Here is a 17,661-nt window from a genome sequence, read left to right on the forward strand (position 1 = left end):
TCCACAGGAACCGTCCCTCTACTGATGATTAATTGGCAAGACGTGCATCAAACCTTAAGAATATCATTAAGGATGTGAGTATGACTATATTTGTAATTTGTGCATAGGTCTTTATAGGATTTCTGTATGCTTGGGTAATCATAACCTTAATTGTAACTTTAATAAAATTGATAAAACAAACTAGATCTTGCACTTGGAAATGTATGTGTGGTCACTACCCTTGGTCTTTATGTGTTCCTAGAGACTCTAAATCTGAAGCAAGCAGCAAAGGTGACTTTCACTCTGTTAAGCTTGAAACTGTAGCCACCAGAGCTGAACCCACAGTAGCGTAATACAACGCTACTAAATTCATTTTAAATATAATAAAAGGCTACACAGTCAAAAGTTGCCATTATCTGGCCGTTGCCAGTAAGTAGAAGGCAGATTTGCAGGGCTGCAGCACTGGGACGTGCCTTCCCTAGCCGTAGCCCTGCAAGCGGGGAAAGAGGCTGCAGGCTGGATGCTGGGGTTTTCTATGGGGAGTGGAGGTCCTGGGGTCCCACAAAACTGCATGGTACATCGCCCTGCACTCTCCAGGGGTAGGGGGCTTAGCACATCCCAGCACTTCCTTTCTTGATTACAGCCTCCAGCAGGCTGCAGCCTGGAGAACCCAGGGAGAGGTACCATGCAGCTTTGGCATCTGGAGCCCTTCTCCCTGCTACTGCCCTGGCCCCAGCCTCCCCTCCCAGCCTGCAGTCCTTACCTCCTGTGCAGTCCCTGTGCGCAGGCAGGTTTGGGTGGCTGCAGCCAGAAAAGACAAATTCCAGCAACTCCTTCTCTGGCTGCAGACTTGCAAACCTGCCTGCACCTGGGGCCTTTCTTCCAAAAGATGTTCTCAATAAGCCGCATACTGCTACCAGTATCTGAATCCCGTTAACATTCAAGTCAATGGTACGCAACTGGTTCCCAGCAAAATGTTGCTATTAATCTGAAGTTGTTAATATCTGGGTTGCTGTTAAATGGAATCTACCATAGTTGATTGTTGTTGTTGTTGTTTTGAATTTAGACTTTTCCCATAGTGATTTCTGCTCAGCTGCTGTCTCATAAATAAACCTCTTTAATTCAAGTTCCTTTGGTGATATTTTCTCAGCAAGTTGCAATTCTGTCATACACATCCTTGGATGCATAAACTGGGGAATCGAATAGAAGAAGGGAGGTTATATTACCTCTGTATTTGATGCAATTGCTGCTGGAATACTGTGTCCAGTTCTGGAGTTCATATTTCAAGAAGGATGTTGAAAAAATGGAGAGAGTTCAGAAAAGAGGCATGAGAACGATTAAAGGATTGAAAAACATTCCTTATAAATGATAAGACTCAAGGAGCTCAATCTCTTTGGCGAGGTGATCACAGTCTATTAGTGACTTGAGGGATGACTTGATCGCAGACTATAAGTACCTATGTGAGGAACAAATATTTGATCATGGGCTCTTCAGTCTAGCAGACAAAGGTACAACACAATCCAATGGCTGGAAGCTGGAGCTAGATAATTTCAAACTGAAAATAGTGAATAATTTAACAATGAGGATAATTAACCATTGGAACATTTTACCCAGAACTATGGTGGATTCTCCAATACAGGAAACTTTTAAATCAAGATGGCGCCAGTTCAAACAGCAGCATTATGCTGGGGAAGTCCTATGGCCTGTGTTACGCAGAAGGTCAGACTAGATAATCATAGAGAGGTCCCTTCTGGCCTTGGAATCTACGAAAAGCTATTGTGCAATTCAGCAGTCATAGTCATTCCTTTAGCTATATTAGTTCTGATTTCTACTTCTACCAATATGTATGTGATTAGAAATAGTTTGTAAAATCCATGATTTTCCAGATAAAAATCAATGACTTTGATTGATAAAATTACTCACCAAGGGTGAAATCCTTGCCTCATTGAAGTCAATAACAAAACTTCCATTAACTTCAATGGGATCAGGATTTCACATGCTTGGAAATAATCTACTATACTACAGAAGAGAGATGAAAGATAAATCAGGAAAAAAGAAAGAGAAAAATATAATCACATTAACAGCCCTGTGGCTCCAGCCCCAGCATTAAGTTTGCTCCCAGCCCCCGCCATAACTCCGCTTCTGGCTCCCGAATGTGGGCCTGCTCCTGACCGTGGCTCTGGCCTGGCTCCCATCCATGACTCCGCTCCTGGCCCCAGCTCCCGATTGCAGCTCCTCGGGGGGTGCAGACAAATTCCATTACAGGGAAAGGAGGGTGTTATAGAAAAAGTTTTGCTATAACTTCATTTAATCAGAGAATCTCCATGAGTGTATTAGAAAGGCTTTGCTGATTGGTCACTCTCATTTGATTCATTTCTTTTGAAGGTTTCCTGAAGAAGGACAGTGTAAATGCTGATTTCAGAATCTCCATTGACCATGGTAATTAATCTCAAATGATTAACTCAGTACATTGATTTATAAAGTGTCATGAGAAAGGAGAATCTGATTGGCTGGTGGAAGTTCAAACGATACATCTACAATGGGCACAGAGTTCCTTTTGATCCTGGAGATGGTAAAGGTTTCACAGATATATCCTTATACTTCAAATGGGGGATAACTCTAGAAACAGAAGAAAAAATTTTAAGTGCACCCACTTTCTCTAGTGAAACTTCACAGGCTGGATCTTTTTGCAGTGGAGTTTGCAGTCCATTCTGCTACAGGGAATACAGCACACCAGCTCATTTAAGGAACCTTAGCGAGCCAAGTTCTCTCTGCAGTAACACCATTGATTTCAAAGGATGCTGTGGGTGCTCACCCCCACTGACAATCTGGCCATTTATTTAAGTGCTGTAGTAGGGTCCACAAACCCAATACCGAGCACAGATGGAGTGGGGGGTGAGGGGGGGGGGAAGAGTCTCTCCTGTTTACAGGCAAGCAGCTTGATCACAACCCCTCGCAGTGCCAGAGCTGCCAATCATGGAGACAGACACCCACAGCTGCAACCAATAGAGGAAACAAGGCTTGCTATAAAAGGGAGAGTACAGCGCAGGAAAGGGAGGCAAAAGGGCCTGGGAGAGCAAAGGAGCAACAGCGCTGTACCAGGCTGCCTCCAAGGAAACAGTCGGGAGACTGCAGGAGACTGCAAGCCTGAAAAGTGAAGGACTGACAGATTAGCTGGAGGTGAGGGTCCAGGAACTGATCTGACTGAGGGCAAACTAAGGAGGGTCAGTCAGGAGAACCCTGGACCCCTCAAGAGAACCCACTGAGAGACGATGACAGGTGTGTATGTATGGATTCAGGGATTAAGCACCTACATGTGAAAATTTTGACCTGTATATATGGTGACCTGGAGAGGTGGCAGGCAGAGTACAAGTGCAAGATAGCTATCAGCCTGCTAGCCTTCGTCTGTCTATGTGATGTGACGATTTTTGTTTGTTTGATTGAATGATCTCCTTTTGGTTTGATCTGGACATGGTGATGAATGAGGACAAACACAGGGATGGATTTAATTAAACTCAACACAGGGGAAGGCCACTACCTGTCCTGTCACCCATACGTACATACCAAGTATTTGAAGTGGTTCCAGTGCACGGATTACAGGACTCCTCCCATATAATTAGGGCCCTACCAAATTCACGGTCCATTTTGGTCAATTTCACGATCACAGGATTTTAAAAAACAAATTTCAAGATTTCAGCTATTTAAATCTGAAATTTCACAGTGTTGTAATTGTAGGGGTCCTGACCCAAAAAGGAGTTGTAGGGGGGGTCGCAAGGTTATTGTAGGGGGGGTCACGGTACTGCTACCCTTACTTCTGCACTGCACCTGGTGGCGGAGGTGCCTTTGGAGCTGGGCAGCTGGAGAGCGGCGGTTGCTGGCAGGGAGCCCAGCTCTGAAGGCAGCGCCACCAACAGCAGCAGAGCAGAAGTAAGGATGGCCTGGTATAGCATTGCCACCCTTACTTCTGCGCTGCTGCTGGCAGGGCGCTGCCTTCAGACCTGGGTGCCTGGACAACAGACGCTGCTCTCCAGCTACCCAACTCTGAAGGCAGTGAAAAAGTAAGGCTGGTAATACTGTGACCCCCCCTGCAACTTCCTTTTGGGTCACGACCCCCAATTTGAGACACGCTGGTCACTCCTGTGAAATCTGTATAGTATAGGGTAAAAGCATGCAAAAGACCAGATTTCACGGTCTATGATGTGTTTTTCATGGCTGTGAATTTGGTAGGACTCTACATATAACACATTACTCAACGTAGATTCTCCTCAGCCTACTCCTAGGACTCAGCTAGCTCATTTGAGTTCTAGGACCCCACAGAGGGTACTGAAAAGGTGATCCTCAGCCTGCAAAGGCCACAGGTTCTCCCCCATCCCAGGAGCACAAGGCCCACCAGCACTGGAAACCAGTCGCAAGTTGTAAGAAACTAACATCCTTACCACTAATTACTAAATCCTATTCTTATTTAACTTAACTGTGCCCCCAGGATGGTGTGAGAAAGGACGACCCCCCAGCCCCCAATCAGCCTATGCTAGTTTGGTCCCTACAGGAAGAAAAAAAAAATCCTTCCTGGCCCTCTGACCTCCTTAAAAGAGGTGATTGGTCAAACCTGCAGCAGCCACAAAACACCGCTCCAAAGCTATCAATACTGGATGGGGCTACTGAATTGGAACAAATAGAGGCCCGGGCTAGCATTTAATTTAATGAAAGTGGTTCCTCATCCTCCCATCAGCTCCATTCCTCCCTCAGCTGGCTCATGAGTGGCTAGAGACTCTGGAGCGGGAAGGGTCACCTCTGCCTCTCCCCGTATGTTCTCCTCCTCGTTTCAGCGGGGGCTGTCCCAGTCACCACAAGCCCGACCAAATCTTCCACCCATTGTGGCAAGTGGGTGCCATGCTCTAATTTCATAATTTTGATTGCTCTAGTTTTTTATTCACTTCTTTACTTTATATTAAGGCTGTCGATTAATTGCAGTTAACTCACACGATTAACTCAAATTAATCGTGATAAAAATAATCACTATTAATCACACTGTTAAATAACAGAATACACATTGAAATTTATTTTTGGATGTTTTTCTACATTTTTCAAATATATTGATTTCTATTACAACACAGAATACAAAATGTAAAGTGCTCACTTTATATTTTTGATTACAGATATTTGCACTGTAAAAATGATAAGAAATAGTATTTTTCAGTTCACCTCATACAAGTACTGTAGTTCAATCTCTTTATCATGAAAGTTGAACTTACAAAAGTAGATTTTTTTTTATTACAACATAACTGCATTCAAAAAAAACACAATGTAAAACTTTAGAGCCTGCAAGTCCACTCCTTGTTCAGCCAATCACTAAGTTATATGGAGATATACCTATCTCAGAACTGGAAGGGTCCCTGAAAGGTTATCAAGTACAACCCCCTGCCTTCACTAGCAGGACCAAGTACTGATTTTGCCCCAGCTTCCTAAGCAGCCCCCTCAAGAATTGAACTCACAACCCTGGGGTTAGCAGGCTAACGCTCAAACCACTGAGCTATCCCTCCCCCCATGTTTTATATTTATGGGAGATAATGCTGCCTGCTTCTTATTTACAATGTCACCTGAAAGTGAGAACAGGCATTCGCATGGCACTTTTGTAGCCGGCGTTGCGAGTTATTTACGTGCCAGATATGCTAAATATTTGTATGCTCCTTCATGGTTCGGCCACCATTCCAGAGGACATGCTTCCATGCTGACGATGCTCGTTTAAAAAAAAAAAATGGGGCAAAATTTTATGCCTCCTGTTCTGTGTTTTACCTGCATTCTGCCATATTTTTCATGTTATAGCAGTCTCAGATGATGACCCAGTACATGTTCGTTTTAAGAACACTTTCACAGCAGATTTGACAAAACGCAAAGAAGATACCAATGTGAGATTTCTAAAAATAGCTACAGCACTCGACCCAAGGTTTAAGAATCTGAAATACCATCCAAACTCTGAGAGGGACGAGGTGTGGAGCATGCTTTCAGAAGTCTTAAAAGAGCAACAGTCAAATGTGGAATCTACAGAACCCAAACCACTAAAAAAGAAACTCAACCTTCTGCTGGTGGCATCTGACTTGGATGATGAAAATGAACATGCATTGGTCTGCTCTGCTTTGGATCATTATCGAGCAGAACCCATCATCAGCATGGATGCATGTCCTCTGGAATAGTGGTTGAAGCATGAAGGGACATATGAATCTTTAGCGTGTCTGGCATGTAAATATCTTGTGATGCCAGCTACAACAGTGCCATGCGAACGCCTGTTCTCACTTTCAGGTGACATTGTAAACAAGAAGCGGGCAGCATTATCTCCTGCAAATTGTAACCAAACTTGTTTGTGTGAGCGATTGGCTGAAGTAGGACTGAGTGGATTTGTAAGCTCTAAAGTTTTACATTGCTTTCTTTTTGAATGCAGTTTTTTGTACATAATTCTACATTTGAAAGTTCAACTTTCATGATAAAGTGATTGCACTACAGTACTTGTATGAGGTGAATTGAAAAATACTATTTTCTTTTGCTTTTTACTGTGCAAATATTTGTAATCAAAAATAAATATAAAGTGAGCACTGTACACTTTGTATTCTGTGTTGTAATTGAAATAAAAATATTTGAAAATGTAAAAAATATTTAAATAAATGATATTCTATTGTTTAATCATAAGAAAGGCCATACTGGGTCAGACTAAAGGTCCATCAAGCCCTGTATCCTGTCTTCCAACAGTGGCCAATGCCAGGGGGCCCAGAGGGAATGAACAGAACAGGTAATCATCAAGTGATCCATCCCCTGTCACCCATTCCCAGCTTCTGGCAAACAGAGACTAGGAACACCATCCCTGCCCATCCTGGCTAATAGCCATTGATGGACCTATCCTCCATGAGTTTATCTAGTTCTTTTTTGAACCCTGTTATAGTCTTGGCCTTCACAAAATACTCTGGCAAGGAATTCCACAGGTTGACTGTGCGTTGTGTGGGGAAAAAATACTTCCTTTTGTTTGTTTTAAACCTGCTCCCTATTAATTTCATATGGTGGGCCCTAGTTCTTGTGTTATGAGAAGGAGTAAATAACACTTCCTTATTTACTTTCTCCACACCTGTCATGATTTTACAGATCTCTATCATATCCCTCCTTAGTCGTCTCTTTTCCAAGCGGGAAAGTCCCAGTCTTTTTAATCTTTCCTCATACAGAAGCCATTCCATACCCCTAATCATTTTTGTTGTCCTTTTCTGAATGTTTTCCAAGTCCAATATATCTTTTTTGAGATGTGGTGGCCACATCTGCATGCAGTATTCCACCACCTCCCTAGGTAATCCATTCCAGTGCTTCACCACCCTCCTAGTGAAATAGTTTTTCCTAATATCCAACGTAGACCTCCCCCACTGCAACTTGAGACCATTGCTCCTTGTTCTGTCATCTGCCACCACTGAGAACAGCCTAGCTCCATCCTCTTTGGAACCCCACTTCAGGTAGTTGAAGGCTGCTATCAAATCCCCCCTCACTCTTCTCTTCTGCAGACTAAATAAGCCCAGTTCCCTCAGCCTCTCCTCATAAGTCACGTTCTCCAGCCCCCTAATCATTTTCATTGCCCTCTGCTGGACTCTCTCCACTTTGTCCACATCCTTTCTATAGTGGGGGACCCAAAAATGGATGCAGTACTCCAGATGCCTCACCAGTGCCAAATAGAGGGGAATAATCACTTCCCTCGATCTGCTGGCAATGCTCCTACTAATGCATCCCAATATGCCGTTAGCCTTCTTGGCAACAAGGGCACACTGTTGACTCATATCTAGCTTCTTGTCCACTGTAATCCCAGGTCTTTTTCTGCAGAACTGCCGCTTGGCCAGTTGGTCCCCATCCTGTAGCAGTGCATGGGATTCTTCCATCCTAAGTGCAGGACTCTGCACTTGTCCTTGTTGAACCTCATCACATTGCTTTTGGCCCAATCCTCCAATTTGTCTAGGTCACTCTGGACCCTATCCTCCAGCGTATCTACCTCTTCCCCCACCCCCCAGCTTAGTGTCATCTGCGAATTTACTGAGGGTGCAATCCATCCCATCATCCAGATCATTAATGAAGATGTTGAATGAAACTGGCCCCAGGACCAACCTCTGGGGCACTCCACTTGATACCGGCTGCCAACTAGACATCAAGCTGTTGATCACTACCCATTGAGCCCAACAATCTAGCCAGCTTTCTATCCACCTTATAGTCCATTCATCCAATCCATACCTCTTTAACTTGCTGGCAAGAATACTGTAGGAGACCATATCAAAAGCTTTGCTAAAGTCAAGGTATATCACGTCCACCACTTTCCCCATATCCACATAGCCAGTTATCTCATCATAGAAGGCAGTCAGGTTGGTCAGGCATCACTTGACCTTTGTGACTCCATGTTGACTGTTCCTGATCACCTTCCTCTCTTCCAAATGCTTCAAAATGGATTTCTTGAGGACTTGCTCCATGATTTTTCTGGGGACTGAGGTGAGACTGACTGTTCTGTAGTTCCCCAGATTCTCCTAACAGTAGTTAGCTGTGTTGAAAATTGTTTGGTGCTTGACAGATCATTCTGCCAAGCAATATTTACTCACTTAACCGATGGCTTTTTATGCATTTTGGCCAAACAGAGGGAAAGCTTTGTTGGACTGACCAACATCTTGTTTGATCAATTAGCTCTGCATAATACCAGAGTCATACACACATCTCAGAGGTCCTGCCGTCAGTCAATCAGATGCAAATGACATGAGCAAAGGTACATCCAGGTCATTTTGTATTTGTTGGAAAGACAGTATGTGATTTTCGGCACATGTCTTCAGTAGAAGTAGGCCACTAGTGTTCATCTTGCCAATGCCATGTTTGCCAACTATACTACTCCACGTAAAATCCTCACCACCAATACAAGGGTTAAAGTCACCTAAAATAATTAACTTGTCTTCTCAGGAAGTCAATTGGGTCAGGTCATTTTATTCCAAACTAAATTCTTCCTTACTCTCATCAGAATAAGTCATTGTAGGTTCCTAAGTACTGATCAGTGAAACTCAAGGGGGGAGGGATAGCTCAGTGGTTTGAGCATTGGCCTGCTAAGTTCAGGGGTGAGTTCAATCCTTGAGGGGGCCATTTAGGGATCGGGGCAAAAATCTGTCAGGGACAGTAATTGGTCCTGCTGTGAAGGCAGGAGATTGGACTCGATGACCTTTCAAGGTCCCTTCCACTTCTATGAAATAGATATATCTCCATATTAAACACCCACCTCTCAGGGGCAGTCAGAGCTTCATCAGTCTGTCATTTATACCCCGGGGTAGGCTCTCCAAACAAGAGACAAAATTCTTTCTGACTGCAAAGCCGCCTCCTGTGTTGCATGGCTCATTTTGTGGGCATCCCTTCCAGAAGAAAGTATACTCAGCTCTCTCCTCAGTTGACCCTCTTCAGCATGTTGCATCTCGCTCAGTGCCACAATGTCAATACAATGTCTTTCGAACTGTCGAGCAACCAGAACAGACCACCTGAAAGAGCAGTCAGTTTGGTTTGGACGATCAAGAAGTGAACCATGTCACAACATTGAGACAAAAAAAACATTTGAAGTATGTTTGAATTTTGGCCACATGATGGAATACCCTCCAGCCACAATAAGCTGGTCACGGCTGTTCAGGATGAGCAATTTTTAGGGCACCTTTTCTAGCCATCTCCTTGGATTGAGGTCAGCTGTACCATCCCAGAATAAAGCACCTGAGTTAATCAAGATGCTGCTGGACTACAGTGTCAAACCAGGTCAATGCAGAGTGACCAAAGTCTTGACTCATCCCCAGCAGTGTTCATCACTTTTGCCATTCCCCCATCTCCACGGGACTTACTAGATTTTTGAAGGGTGCCTGAGAATTTGTTTTAAATTGACAAGCAGTTTTGCACCAACTTGCACACTCTCTTGGCCAACAAGACCATTTCCAGTGGCAAGGTAAACCAAAACAATTGGAGGACTTGCTGGCTGCAGATTTGGAGTAACCTTCTCTTAGACCAGTTGCCCAATTACACAGGTTAATGAACCTGGTCTACCCGGCCAGAGCCCCATTAGCCAGTGTGTTTCATGCTCAGTAGAGTGTTGTGGTCACGATCTTCATCATTCGACAATTACAGGAAAAATATCACAAACAGCATCAACCTTTGTACATCATGTTTCTCCAACTAATTAAGCCATTTGATACAGTCAATTGCCCTGCCCTCTGGAATTGCTCACCTAATTTGGATATCCAGACTAATTATCATAATTCAGCATTTCCATGAAGGCAGGGCTGGAAAAGCTAGAGTTGGTGGTGATCTAACACATCCACTTCCAGTCATGAACAGGATGAAGCAGGGATGTGTCCTCACTCCTAGCCTTTTTGGTCTATTCTTTGCTGCGATGCTAGAGAAAGCCAGGGAGCTTCAAATGACATTTTTTACACTTCCACACTGGCAAGCCCTTCAATCTTTCCTATCTATGTGCAAACACCAAGGTGATAGAAGCGTTGATCCAGGAATTTCTCTGTTTGTTGTGCCTTGAAAGCACATTCTGAAGCAGCACTACAAGATCTTACAAGCCTTTTTGCTGTGGGGGCTCGTAACTTTGGCCTCACAATCATCCAAACAAAAACAGATTACATACCTGCCAGTTTAACAACCTTACCAAGACTCATCAATAAGCCTAGAAGGCATCGCTCTCAAAGCTGTCAAATAGTTTATTTATCTCAGCAGCATGCTGAACAATGAAGCAAGAATTGACCACAAAATGGGTGCGTGAATTAAAGCTAGCACCGTGTCTGGTGGCTTCTATCACTGAATCTGGAAGCAACATGAAATGTATCTAGAGAACAAAAATCAAAGTGTAGAACGCTGGTGTCCTCACAACATTCCTCAATGGGTGTGAAACATGGACCCATTATCAACAACACATTGAAAAGCTTGGCAGCTTCCATTTGCAACATCTATAACTACTGCTGAGCATCAGAAGTTAGGATCGGGTTTCCAACATGGAAGTCCTGGGCACAGCTGATGTGGTTGGTATAAAGGCTTATTTGATCTGTGCCCAGTTGAGATACCTCCCTGATACCCATCTATCAAAACAAGTCTTCTATTCTGAATTAAGCTCCTGCAGTCATAAGCATGGAGGGCAGATGAAACACTTCAAAAATACTTTGAAACAATCTGCACAAAACAAACATTTTTTACTCTACCTTTGGGCAACTGGCAGTTGATTGCATCGCATGGCGCCACACCATAAGGGTTGGTGTCCCTGACTTTGAGAAGAATCACATGGAGCAGCTGGAAGACAGCACCAGGTATGGAAATAACATGCAGCTCCATCACCACAACTAGACAAATGGCTGTGTGGCCAGGGCAGTAAATGTTGTTCTTCCCACACTGGTCTATGGAGTCACACAAAGACCATTAGTACAAACTCTGATTGACAATGTCATCCTTGATATTGAGGTGGTCAGCATCAGGCCAGCCTCGTGGTAAGCAATCTTTGGTAAAAATCTGTGTGATAGTTTGTCTGCTGAAGCTGTTTTTCTCTTGTCTTATGGCTGAAGATAATTCAGCTGGATGGTAGTAAATCTGTTGCTGGATGGTAGATATATTGTTTAGGAAAGTCATGAAACTGTAAGTAGCAGGAGTGCCGTTATACTGTAATTTATATTTTTAATAGACTGCTTATAGACCATACCAACAATACTTAAACTCGGTGGGCCAAATTCATGCCTGGGCTTACACCAGTGATGGATTTGGCACATTCTGATTTTCTTTTTCAGGTTGTACTCATTTTGAAGCATGGCTGTTTTAACTTTGTCTTTTACCTATTCACGGGTCTGAAAAGGTTTGTATGATTTACACCAGAATGACCTAAAAAAAGGCTGATCCAAAATCTAGTGAATTCAATGGGACTCATTCCACCGATTTCCACAGACTTTGAATCAGGCCTGTCATGTATAATCAAAAGAAGCTACATTTCCCAGCCACAAAAACAACCACCTGACATTAAATATAAACAAGTATTATTAAATAGCCATGAAATATTTTATCAGAAAATTGTTAAGCCAATTTATGGGATAGTGCTTAGTATCAGACATGCTAGAGCAATAGCACAAATACACTTTATTTATCAAGCTATTGCTCCTAAAACGTTTCATTTAAATTTTTTATGTTTTACTTCATAAAAAATTAAAAGAAATAGAATTTTCCTGCAATTAAGAAGTACTTTGGGTACTTCTATAAGGGACTGGATTTTTATAACAATTTGGAGGTAGTGTTCTGTAATTGGAGTTGACACTTGGCAATCGGTACATGTATACTTGCCGTTGCCAGTATGTCTGTCTCTCATCTTGCCTGCCTGCAAAAGGAAGCATCACTCAACAGCAGCTGATTGCCAGACAGGAGCCCTCAGTCAGGTATTCAGTTTGCCAGAATATCCCTGCAGAGTGCTGGAAACAATCTGATATTATTTATAGCACACAACAAAGCCTTAGATGATTTGTGAAAAGGAAATTGAAAAGGGAAACAATTTCTGGTGTCCCTCAGATTTGTAGAAAATATTATCAGCTTAAGGGAAAAGGACTGCAGTAGTAATTTGTAAATAAGTGAAATGCCAATGGCAATATAACGTAGGAACCTCCTTAACCAAAATGAGACTCCCCCCTACCAGCTGTCAGTTAAGCAAAAGAAGTTCATGTCAGACGTTGGCTGGGCGGTCAATGGTGTTTGTTACACAGAAATTGCTGAGAGAAGTTATCTTGTGATGACAAGCTTCTTTTTGCTAGCAGTAGGTGTACAAACAGAAAATTTTAAGGGGCCCGGCCCTCATAAAGAACCAGGTTATGAGCCCTTTATTCCAAATGGTGATCAGTTATTCTTGGAATTACTCCTGTCACTGCTCACTAGTTTGAATAAAGGGTTCACAGTCCTTAGTATGACACATCTCACACTGTTGTTTGCCATGTTGTTGTTTTGTTGTTGTAGCCGTGTTGGTCCCAGGATATTAGAGAGACATATCTCAGACTCTCATCTCTATGCAGTTTGAACAATATCTGGGCAAAATGGAATAATGGTCAAATCTTTCTGTTCTGGCAATCTTCCTGTGTCTCTCCTGGGGGTTTAGCAGTATGAGCCATGCTTATAAGGTCTTATGCTGAGAACAAGATGTGTCTGCTACCTGAGAAACTGAGGTTCTGGAATTTGTAATAAGCTCCTATCTGAAGAGATTTTCACTCCAAGCAAATGGTGTGATATAGTTTCACTTTAAATTTTTCTGCATCCATGTAGTCAGAATTCACTCTGTACACACCATGTGGGCTCTTGAGTGAGGCTGGTCAGGAGGCTAAAGCCAGGGATTGACATAAAAATTAGCTACTTCTCTTAGCTAGAAAAGATGTGGCCAAAACACAATGTTTCCTCACAGAAAGATTTTGTATTACATAGCTACTCCTAATAACAGGATCTGTGTTCTAGGAGTTAACCTCAGAGAAATCGTGCATGTGTCTCTTGTGCCTGATCAAAACTAACACTGTGTATTCTTATTGTAAATTATGAAAAGCTAAATCTGACACTGAAAGAGTAAAATTTTTAAGTGTGATTTGTCCATCCTCCAATTTTTGTTTCTCTGTCATATGATGGCAAAATATCAATTTGGATTGGAGAGCTTGCTTTGGACAGCAACAGAAAACCTTCTCTGTGTTCAGCCCTTTAAAGATTTTAACAATGTCCATCCACTTTTAGACCTTTCTTGTCAAGCATCAGCCTAATTCTGCCCTGTCTCGCACCCTTCACTGAAGTTGCACAGCGTGTAACTCAGGGCAAGACTTGGCTCCGGATGCATAGCTCTCAAGCCAGCCTCGTGGCTTTTTGGCTAGTGCTGTGCACCGACCATGCAAATTATTCAGTTTCTTGCTGTCTGAGTTAGGAGGACCTGGGAGTGCTGCAGAAGCAGGGTGCTCAGGCTCTAGGGAGAACTAATTAAATATATGAAAAAGTCAGCTATACAATGATCATCATTAAAATCCTTAACAAAGCGTGGGATGGATTCACTCCCACTGATGCAGGTGGGGCCAGTAAGGAGATGCCTTATCACACAGCCTTTTTGCGCTAAACTCTTCTAGAGACTCCATAGGAGCTCCACTGTTGAAGTCTGCTAGAGATCTTTTGAATGTCCCTGGCCACCCTCCTATCTTGGCCAGATCGGCCTATTTTCTGGGCTGTGCATTGTGGCTTGATTGAAGCCATTCGCTCAGTAAATATTGCAAGAATCTTGCACAGTGTGACCACATCCTCCTAGACAGACTTGCAACCATGAAGACTTGCAATTGATTATTATTGAATTAATATTGCAATTATATTTATGCTATTCCTTTAATAAGTATAGGAAATACTAGGATGTGATAACTAAACGATAGTAGTAATAGGGAATATTGTGAATACCTCAGTAAAGCAAACTAGACAAAATTGTAAATTTTTTAATGATGACCACTGTTGGGCAAACTATCTAATGTACTCTTAACTGGCTTCAGGAAAGTAACTTTCTTCCACAAAAGCACTTTTGCGATTTTCCTTTTTTTTTTCTTTTTGCTGCTTTGTTTGAAATGGACTTCAAGAAGGCAGATATTAGCAAACACAGAACTGGTAGGTAAATCTAAAAGAAAAATAAAAGTTCAGCATTGGTAGTTTGCTCTTGTGCCCTTAATTTCTATTTAAAAAAACTATCCCAATGAGTAGGAAAGATAGGAAGTATGGCAAGAGACCAGACTGTCTTAACCAGGAAATCTTCAACAACCTGAAACTCAAAAAAAAAAAAAGTATAAATAAAATAGAAAGTAGGTCAAATTATGACGGCTGAATATAAAAAAGAAGAAGAAAACAAGTATGTAGGGGCAAAATTAGAAAGACCAAGGCACAAAACGAGATTAAACTAGTAGAGACATAACATTTTAAAATTACATTAGAAGCAAGAGGAAGAGAAAGGACAGGTTAGGCCCATTACTGAATGAGGAGAGAGAGAGAGAGACAATAGCAGAAAATGCAGCAATGGCCGAAGTGTTAAAGTTTTCACCAGAAAGATTAGCAGTGATCAGACGCCTAACATAGCAAACATAATTGAAAATGGGGTAGGACCTGAAAAATAGGGAAAGAACAAGTTAAGAATTACTTAGTTAGAGGTCTTCAAGTTGCCAGGGCCTGCAGAAATACATTCTAGAATACTTAAGGAACTGGCTGAACAGATCTCTGAGCCATTAGCGATTATCTTTGAGAACTCATGCAGTACAGGAGAGATCCCAGAGGCATGGAAAAGGGCCTATATAGTACTTATCTATAAAAAGGGGAATAAGAACAACTCGGGGAATTATAGACCAGTCAGCTTAACTTCAGTACCCATGTAACCCTTCGGCCCGTCTGAGTTGGCAGCAACAAGCGCCGGGTTCAGTATCTAAGGGTTCCGTTTCAATAGCACAATGCAAAACCGGCTCAAGCCCCCACCCAGTGACCTGGGACAATTACATACCCCCCCCCCCCCCCCCGGGGCGCCGCTAAGAGGTAATGCTTCTCCTCTCGCAAGCAGGGAGTCTGAGTGTAGCAAAATCCTTTTAATAAAGGAGGGAAACAATGTGGCATTATGTTGGGGAAACACCACAAACAGGATTCACAACACAGACCATGAGCAAAAGACCCACCCCCCAAGTAAGTTTGGCAGTGTCCTTTTCCCCTCAGGGTCTTAAGTCCAGCAACCCCAAAAAATCACCCAAAGTCCCAAAAGTCCAACACCCCAAAAGTCTCTTGAGTCCAGCAACTCAAAAATCACCCAAAAGTCCAACAACCCAAAGTCTCTGTCCCTGGTCGGTGCAGCCCCAGAGTTCAAAAGTTTTACTCCCAGCCTGGGTGGAAATGCTCCGCCCTCCCACTCCCCCCCCGCAGGGGTGTTAAGGGGCACCTTACGTGGTCCAAGACCGACTGCCCCACCTCTCCGTGGAGTTCTGCTACAGCCTTCACCGTGAGCCGCTCTGCTCCGCCAGCTGCTCTGCTCCACCAGCCATCCCGTAAGCCGCTCCAGCTGTCCCACCAACAGCACCACTCCGCCAGCTGCTCTGCTTTGCTCCACCAGCCGTCCTGTGAGCCGTTCCAGCTGTCCTGGCAACTGCACCGCTCTGCTCTGCCCCATTTCACTCCACTTGCCATCCCGTGAGCCGCTCCAATCATCCTGCAAACTGCTCAGCTCTGCCAGCTGCTTAGCAATATATCTTCAGGCTCCCCTCCTTCTCCAGACTTCTCAGTGATCTCAGCTCTCAGTAATTTTAGCTCTTTAGTGATTTCAGCTCATAGTAGAGGAGCCCTAGTGCTGGTGCACCATTGGCCCAAAGTGAATTCAGCATGGCAGCCTGTAACTAGACTCCTAATAGAATCAAAATTAGCTCTACTATTCAACAGTAGAGATAGGAGATGTGCAATTGGTGTTTCAGGCCCTCAAAAGCAGCCCATACTATCAGGTACAAATACCTGTCCCCAGCCTCTTGTCTAGCGAGTGCTACTTAGTTGATGGCGAGTCCCTCCATCATAAAATGCCAAGTACAGTTCTACTGCCCTTGATTCACATAATCAGGGTAACAACACTTTATTCTTCCTGCCCCAATAACAGAGAAACTGGGGATCCCACAGCAGTCAAAGTGACCATTTGGGCTGCCGTGGGCTCAGGCGAGGCAGGGTGGGTGTGCCTATGCAAATAAGATCAGCCCCTGAAGTTCTTTTCCACAACTCGCCACAATTCACCACCAGAAGTTAGGGTAGAGCTCATCCTGACTCTGCTTACACCCATAAAAATAATGGAGCAATAATCAAAATCAATTTGTAAGCAGAAGAAATAAGTTGATAAGTAATAGTAAACATGGATTCGTCCAGAGTAAATCATGTCAAACCAACCTAATATCCTTCTTTGACAGGGTAACAAGCCTTGAGGATGGGGGCAAGTAGTAGATGTGATATAGCTCAACTTTAGTGGGGCTTTTGATACTGTCTCACATGAACTTCTCATAAACAAACTAGAGAAATACAGCCTAGACAAATCTACTATAAGGCAGGGGCACAACTGGTTGGAAAACTGTACTCAAAGTATTTATCAATGGTTCACAATCAAGCTAGAAAGGGTCCCTCAAGGATCTGGTCTGGGTCTCATCAATATCTTCATAAATGATTTGGATAATGGTATAGAAAGTACACTTACAAAGTTTATGGATGATACCAAGCTGGGAGGGGTTGCAAGTGCTTTGGAGGACATGATTAGAATTCAAAATGATATTGACAAACTGGAGAAATGGTCTGAAATAAACAGGATGAAATTCAATAAAGAAAAATGCAGAGTACTACATTTAGGAAGGAATAATCATTTGCACACATACAAAATGGGAAATGACTACCTTAGCAAGGAGTACTTCAGAAAAGGATCTGAGGGTCACAGTGGATCACAACCTAAATATGAGTCAACAATACCGTTGCATAAAAAGGAAACATCATTCTGGGATGTGTTAGTGGGAGTGCTGTAAGCAAGACACGAGAAGTAATTCTTCCACCCTACTCAGCACTGGTATGGCCTCAGCTAGAGTACTGTGTCCAGTTTTGGGCACCACACTTTGGGAAAGCTGTGGGCAAAGAGGAGAAAGT

The sequence above is a fragment of the Terrapene carolina genome, unplaced genomic scaffold (genome assembly GCF_002925995.2).
Source record: "Terrapene carolina triunguis isolate 2854851 unplaced genomic scaffold, T_m_triunguis-2.0 Scaffold183, whole genome shotgun sequence".
In the NCBI taxonomy this organism is placed as follows: domain Eukaryota; kingdom Metazoa; phylum Chordata; order Testudines; family Emydidae; genus Terrapene; species Terrapene triunguis.